Below are 8,660 nucleotides of genomic sequence, written 5' to 3' on the forward strand. Positions count from 1 at the left end.
TCTCTGGCCATTGATTTTGGATTGCATGGTAAATGGTTCATTTCCAGCATCCATGTAGGTAGAAACAGCTCACAGCCAGATTGAACCAAGAGAGATGCTATTATTTTTTAAATGATTGCCAAATTGATTTTTTTTTACCAATTATTGTACTGGTAAAAAGGAATTCAGCTTTTAATTTTTATTTTACTATTTTGCTGTGTTCTGGGGGTGAAGGATAGGGAAGGCTTCACCGCATTTCCTTTTCATTGTAACTATGCTGTGAGTAAGGGAATTAGTTTATCCTGCCATCTTCATCTCAGCTCCAACGGAGCCATACTGTCTCTACCTGTTGATATAAAAATCAGCTTGCCATGTAGTAATGAGGACACTTTAAGGAAAGGTTCTGGTAATGGTGTTTGAGTCACAGAGCGATTTGTGAATTTTTATAATTCCTGTATGGCAGGAAGCAAGGAAGACAAAGAGAGGAGGAAATAAGGAGAAGAGAGAAAGGGAGGAAGGGAGGGAGGGAAGAAGGAAAGGCTCATAAACTAAGCCATGAAGAGGGCTGGGGATATGGCTTATGTGGTAGCTACATGGTAGCTTGTCTGTCTAGCAAGTATGAAGCCCTGAGTTCAAATCCCAGTACAGAGAGAGAGAGAGAGAGAGAGAGAAAGAGAGAGAGAGAGAGAGAGAGAGAGAGAGAGAGTAAAGAACTTCATTAAGACACTATAGACCTTTATCTTTAGAGTCAGCAAATACAAAGCATACTCACTATTTGTTGTTTCTATGTATGTATGTATGTATGTATGTATGTATGTATGTATGTATGTACGTATGTATGTCTTGGGGCCTGAACCCTGAGCCTGGGTTTGTCCTTGAGCTCTTCAGCTCAAGGTAAGTGCCCTACCGCTTTGAGCCTCAGTGCCACTTCTAGTTTTCTGCTGGCTAATTGGCAATAAGAGTCTCATGGACTTTTATGCCCCAGCTGGTTTTGAACCACAGTCCTCAGATCTCAGCCTCCTGAGTGGCTAGTACCATGTTATTTGTGTTTAATTTGACGGGACGGGTGATGGGGCCCCTGAATCCCATCCACTGGCTGGACAGCACCATAAGAATGTCTGTGATGTCTCATTCCTGTGCCTCCCCTTCCATGACTCTCCTCATGTCTGCCTGCAGGGATTGGCTATGGGACAGTTCCACGAGTCAATTGTTTTCTTTAAAACTGGAGTAGAAATGCCGGTCATATTGGAAGCCCTAAATTATTCAGACATATCAGAGCTTTCTGGGACCTGCTACAGGAACAACTCTTAAAGATCATTGGAAGCAGGCTGGGGGTGTGACCTAGTGGTAGAGTGCTCACTTGGCATGCATGAAGTCCTGGGTTCAATTCTGCGATACCACATACATTGAAAAATCCAGAAGTGGTGTTGTGACTCAAGTGGCAGAATACTAGCCTTGAGCAAAAAGTGTCCAAGCACAGTGGACAGGCCCTGAGTTCAAGCCCCAGAACTGGCAAAAAGTCACTGGAAGCCCAACATAAGACCAGTGTGAGAAGTCACAGACTTCAGAGCGAATCTTATCACAAATCAGGACCTTGGGAAGAAGACATGGGTATTGGGAGGAGACTTATGCTTCATGGGTGTCAAGTTTGTGTCTTAAAAAAAAAAAGAATAATGAACCAGGTGTCAGTGACTCACGCCTGTAATCCTAGCCATTCTGCAGTCTGAGGTCTGAGGATGGTGGTTCAAAGCCAGCCTGGGTAGGAAAGAATATGAAACTTTTATCTCCAACTAACCACCCTAAAAAGCCAGAAGTGGAGCTATGGCTCAAGGGATAGAACATTAACCTTGAGAGCAACAGAGCTCAGAGACAGGGCCCAGGCTTTGAGTTCAAGCCCCAGGACACACATACACACACACACACACACACACACACACACACACACACACACACACACACACACTGACTAGCATTAGAATTCCCACCTATCAGTTGAGCTCTCCAAGGTTAAATATATCCCAAATAAAATAAATGGGAGAATCAGCTAGGATTTGTTCCATTTGTGCTTAAAAACTGGGAAGATTGTTGTTTCACTCAACTGAAAACTTCAGGTCATCGTGTTACATTAACAACACAATGATGTTGGATGTAATTATTGAGTCATCTGAGAAGAAAATTAGAGTTGATCTACTTAGTTCTGCTATTCAATTGCAAGAATCGTGAGCTCTATAGGGAAGAAATAAGCCTGGATAAATTCTCTTATCATTCTAATCATTCTCTTATAAAAATAAGTGTAGGGAAAATTACAACTCATGACACATAATGAATTTTACAAATTAAAAACAATCTGAAAGATCTGTTAAGCATGTCACAAAACCCAAGTAGCTGACATTGCAGTCTTTTATCCAAAGCACTACTAATCATAACTATCTTCTAAACCAAACTGAAATTTGGGTTTTTAAAATTTTATTTTTCCTTTCTATTCAACAGTATACTAAACTTATGGATCTTAGTTTCCAAATTCATTGATTATAGTGTTCAGTAAATATGCAGAGTCTTAGAATAATAACAACCAGTTAAAGATCACATATGTATGTGTGTATATGTATATATATATATGAATACACACACACACACACACACACACACACACACACACACACACACACTAACAGCCAGGCACTGGTGGCTCACATCTATAATCTTAGCTATTTAGGAGGCTGAGAACTGGGGATTGAGGTTTGAAGGCGGGCTGGGCAACCAAGTCTATGAGATGCTTATCTTCAAGAAACTAGGGTCTACCAGGAGCTACTGACAAAGGATTCGTGGATTGGGCAGATAGCCTGAGCATCCACCGTTACACAGACCTACGATTCGGCTTTCCTCTCTCCATGTTTAATCTCTATAACTTAGAGAACCAGTCCTCTGAGAGCTCTTCTCTGGCCCAACAGCTTATTTTCAAAGAGTGAAACAAAAGAGACAGAAACATGCAAGCAAAAATATTCAAAGGAATATAGCAATTAATGTATTTTAGAGTTATTTACTTTTTGTGCGTGCCAATCCTAGGGCTTGAACTCAGAGCCCAGGCACTATTCCTGAGCTTTGTTTCTCAAAGCTACTACCTCTTGAGCTACATACAGCTCCACTTGCAGGTTTTAGGTAGCTAATGGAGATCACAGTCTCACAAACTTTTTTTTTTGCTTGGGCTGACTTGAATAGAAATCTCAGATCTCAGCCTCCCAAGTTTCTAGGATTATAGGTGTGAGCCATCAGTGCCTGGGGTTGGATTTTAGCCTAAGAGGAAGGTCTATTTTGATATTTGGGGCTCTTAGTAATTTGCTGGGTATAACTCACTGTGGTTCTCAGCTCAGTGAATCACTTGAACTAGGTTTTCAAGGTGGCTTTCTGATATTCTTTGGTTAATAGTTCCACTTGTTGGCAGGAAATTGCTTAGGAATTTGTCCTCAGATTACTTAAGATATACAGGGGAAAGATGACCTTTTGTGTCCATTGAATGGAGGAAAATATAAAGCACCTGGCTTAGAGGAGCTGTTCAATTCTTGTCATTGTTGTCAAACTAACAACCCCTAATCTTTCCTATATATGACTGTATCATTTTGTATGAAGTGTGCTAGTCAGTGGAAATTAAACTCTTGCACCATACCTTCACCACATGCTCTTATGACTTAGCCTAAAGAAAAGAAAATTCGGGATTTGGGCAATTCCCGAGAGGTAGGAAAGAAAACAGACCAAACTTAGTATATTCTCAAATATTTTTCCTTCGTGCCTTGGAACCATGATCCTCAGATCTGTCTCTTTAGTAGCTAGGATTACAGGTGTGAGCCAGCAGCACCCTGGAATCATGTGCAAGTACCTTTGTCACGTGTGACTTTCGCATATCCTTCTGCGCAGGTGTGAAAGCATGGAGCTGGATAATAAGATTCGGGATCTCATTGGGAGAAATTCGCCCCCTGACCTAAAAGCGGTCACATCAAGTCACGGAAATTTCTCTTCTCCAAAGGTACACACAAAACATTTTAAAAAAATACATTCTTTCTATTTCATTTCACTATGTCCTTGACAGCCTGTTCGCCCCCAAATAATGGATGGAGATGGTTCTCCAGTTGTGTGCCAGAAATCCTGGGTTTACTCGATGACTGGGAAGAAAAGTGCAGGCTGCATTGAAATAATATTCCTCATTTAAATCTCACTTCTTCCTGAAAGGCTGTATGTATGTCTGTATGGATGGATGGATCAATCAATCGATGGATGTATTTTCTTTGTGCTGGTACTGGGACTTCAGCTCCAGGTTTTTGTATTCTGGCTTTTTTCCCCCTGAAGGCTGGTGCTCTACCACTTAACCCAGACCTTCCATTCTAGCTTTTTCCTAACTAATTGGAGATAAGGATTTCTGCTGGGCTGCCTTCAAATCATGATCATCAGAGCTGGGCCTCCTGAGTCTGGATGCTGTCTTTGCAACACCTAAGACTTGCCCTCCTCCATCTGAATAGTCCTCCATGTCTTCGCCAAATGTCCTCCAAAAGTATCTTCAAATATTTGACATATTGAGTGAACACATCTCAGTTTTCTGATGGCCTCTGTGCTGAATTATTAACTACACAATAGCATCCTATAGAAGAAATTCCTACACGCAGAGCAGAACAAAAAGCATGCTCTTGCTGTATGGTTAACAACTGAAAAGAGAGAAAGAAAATGTCTATTTCAATGAGACAAGGGTCAGCCAGTGCTACAGAGCGTCTTCAGTCTCCCCTAATTGAAGGCAGGATAAGAATGATTTTTCTCTTGCAGAAGCTAGAATGAACTTTGTTAAGTCTTCATGAGATGGGAAGGGTGTGGCTGAACAAAAGAAATACAATTTCATGAAAAAAGTGTGAGAAATATGCCCAGTTCCCTTTTCTTTTTCTCAACTAGCATTGCCAAGAATAAGTAAATAGGGAAAATTACCAAAAGAGAAGTGAATAGACTGAATCACTACTTGAGGAAATGAAAAGCAATCAGTGTGTGTGTGTGTGTGTGTGTGTGTGTGTGTGTGTGTGTGTGTGTGTGTGCGCCAACCTCCAGTCTTGAATTATGGACCTGGGTGCTGTCCCTGAGCTCTTTTTGCTCAAGTCTGGTGCTCTACCATGCAAGCCATAGCACCACTTTCAGTTTTTCTCTCTTTTTTTTTTTTTTGGTGGGGGCTTTAATTTATTGGAGGTCTCACAGATTTTCCTGCCCAGGCTGGCTTTGAACTATGATCCTCTGATCTCAGCCTCCTGAGTAGCTAGGATTACCAGTGTGAGCCACAGGTTCTGGCTGTGGGAAAACATTATTGATGAACTTATGTGGGAATAAAGCTTTAACACCCTGAGAGAGAAGTAGCATTTGGTGAGCAGAGTCATTGAAAGTCTTGCAGGCAAGGGGAAAAGGATTGTTTTAGAATAAAATGCAAAGGAAAGGGATAACGGGCTGAAATGCCCTTCCTAGGTTAACAGATGGGTTTCTAGGAATTCTAATATTACAGTAAGGAAACTGGGAGGAACAGAGCCAGATACAGCGTCACTTCTTTTACCTGTGACTCCTGCACTGCTGGGATTACAGACACACCCGTCCCGCTTATTCTTTTAGAAGAGTCCCCGTTCATGTTTTAGCTGGCTAGTCTTGAAATGTGATCCTTCCTATCTCTGCCTCCCAGCAAGCTGGGGTGTCAGGCATGAGCTACTATGCTGTGCCCAGGATTGGTTTTTAGACAGGTAGATAAATACATTAATTATAAAGCAGATGCTAAGTTGGCAAGTAACATAGGTGCCCAGAGTTCAGGAGTCTTGGGTTCAGAATGTGTTCTTTTCTAAGCACTAGTGAATTGGTTAAGTGCTTTAATCATCACGACTTACTAAGTATTTTCACTATTACTTTGGCTAATATCTATTGTCATTCCCCATCTCTCCCATTTAGTACAGAATATAAATCTCCAGGTTTTGGTGGTTTTAACTGGAATATCTTTTGTCATGCTGTTCCTTCAGTCAAGGGCTGTATTCAGTTGCCCCATGTGAACCTATGACATGAGGTCAAAAGGTCAAAAGGCCAGGCTTCCGTGGCTCAGGCCTGTAATCCTAGCTACTCAGGAGGCTGAGATCTGAGGATCAAGGTTCAAAGCCATCCATGGCACAAAAGGACCTGAGACTCTTATCTCCAACTAACCTCTAGAAAATGGGAAGTGGGGCTTGGCTACTGGGTAAGGTGGTAGCCTTGAGGTGAAGAGCTCAGGGACAGTGTCTAGACAGAGTTCTAGTCCTATGACCCCCCCCAAAAAAGTCAAAAGTCTGATCAAAAAGGTCAGAAAAGGTCAAAGGTCATAGTCTGATGCCAGTGTTTCACACCTGTAATCCCAGCTACTCAGAGGCTGAGATCTCAGGATTATAATTCAAAGCCCTCCGAGGCAGAAAAGTCTCTGAGAGACTCTCATCTTCAAATAACCATCAAAAAAAGCCAAAAGTGGGGGCTGGGAGTTTGGCTTAGTGGTAAGAATGCTTGCCTAGCATGCATGAAGACCCAGGTTCGATTCCTCAGCACCCCACATACATAGAAAAAGCCAGAAGTGGTGGTGTGGCTCAAGTGGTAGAGTGCTAGCCTTGAGAAAGCCCAAGGACAATGCCCAGGCCCTGAGCTCAAGCCACAGGACTGGCAAAAAAAAAAGCCAAGAGTGGAGCTTTGGAGCAAAACTGTTTAGGGTCAGTGCACAAGCCCTGAGCAAGCCCCAGACCTGCATAAAATGAAATTAGAAAAAATAAAGTCACATACATAGATTCAGGAAGATTTTCAAAAGGTCATTAAGGAAAAGTCTTTTCCCCTTTCCTTTCCTTTCTCTCTGTGTCTTTCTCTCTCTCTCTTGTTCTCTCTTTCTTTCTTCTTTATACCAAGACTTTTCCAGAATCTCATGATATTGCTTGGCTTTTTCCTACACAGCTAGCACTCTAGCACTTGTGCTATACCTCCAGTCTGGCTTTTTTGCTGTTTAAATAAAGTCTCGTGGGCTTTTCTGCCTAAGCTGGTTTTGAACTTTGATCTTCTAGATCTCAGTCTCCTGAGTGATTACCCAAGCCCTGTTAAATCCCATTGCTTCCTACCTAGACTGATTTAGAAAGAATTGCTATCAATTAAAATAGTATTTATAGACCAGTGATTCTTATTCCTTTGCTCCTTTCATATTTCTATTAGGGCTTTCCCCCCTGTGTCTACATGTATTTTAGCTACTTCAGAAATAAGGAACCATCAGAATTACCTCTGTTTCTCTGAGTGTTATCTCTGTTTCATGAAACTTCTCCTGAAATATGCAACACCTGGTGCTATGGGGCAAACAGGACACACAGATCATAAGATGATCAATTCCCCGGTGCTCTACTGAATGAAGGGTTCATTTTTTTGTCTAACCTAATTAGCAGTCCTCCAATAAACAAATATTAGTTGTGTGTGTATGTGTGTGCATGCGTGCACACGAGCGTGTGTGCGCACGTACAGGGGGTTCAATTCAGAATCCTGACCCTAAGCATTTTTGCTCAAGGCTAGCACTTTACCACTTGAGTCACAGCTTTGCTTTCAGCTTTTTGGTGGTTCATTGGAAATAAGAGTCATGGACTTTCCTGACTGAGCTGGTTTCAGGCTGTGACCTCCAGGTCTTAATCCCCTGAGCAGTTAGGATTACAGGTATGAGCCACTGGTAAGAAAATGTTTTTTCAAACCATATGTGGTTATATCTACTAGATTTTTTGTGACCTAATGCAAAAATAAGCCTAGTGAACTTTGAAGTCTACGTAGCTACTGTGTGTGTGTGTGTGTGTGTGTGTGTGTGTGTGTGTGTGCATGTGTCGAAAGAAAATGATCTTTACATTAGGGTTTTTTCTTTCCTTTCTGATGAGCAGATGTTAGTGCTATTAAAGTATTAGTCTCCAGGAAATCTCTCTCCTGAAATCAAAGCACATAGGAGTCATACTTCCTGTACGAACTCTGAATGAATGGCTTGATTCCCATTGTATTTCTGGAGTTTTGACCCAGAGCAATGTACTCACTCCTTTTCCCTCATGCTTATTTCCAAGACAGATTATGAAACAAGCAGGACATTCACTCCCACACTAGCTGAAGCTCTATAAATTCAACATCTACTGTAGCTAGACAGAAAATAAACCATGGTGTGCAGTGGTTGTATAACAAGCAGCACTGTGAGAGGGTACTGTGAATACAGACAAGTATACAGGAAACAAGAAGCACACAGGTGCTGGGATTGGAGATATGGCTCAAAGTGATAGAGCACCAGGAAAACATAAGACACCAATTTTGAACCAAAGAAAAAGAAAAGATAAAAAAAACCTACGGATGTGTTGTTGGTGGAAAAGGACAAGATGAGGCCAGAGGACTTATTTGGGTTTTGCAGGTCACTAGGAGAGTGGAAGGCTCAAGAAAGGATATTCAAGAGCTGTGGATGTCTACAGAATTCAGAGGACAGCTGGACAGGAAAGAGTAAGGGAAATAAGAAGAAGGAAGTTTAGATCTTGGGTGCAGCTCGCTTGAAAAGGGCTTTAGGCTTTATCTGACATACATGTAGTTATCCCCTTGAAAAATTCCAGTTAAGTGATGAGTTATAAATTCTTTTTCCTTTCAGTGAGACATTCTTCATTTGTATTTTT

The sequence above is a fragment of the Megascapheus bottae genome, chromosome 23 (assembly GCF_031878675.1).
Source record: "Megascapheus bottae isolate mThoBot1 chromosome 23, mThoBot2.hap1, whole genome shotgun sequence".
NCBI classification, from domain to species: domain Eukaryota; kingdom Metazoa; phylum Chordata; class Mammalia; order Rodentia; family Geomyidae; genus Megascapheus; species Megascapheus bottae.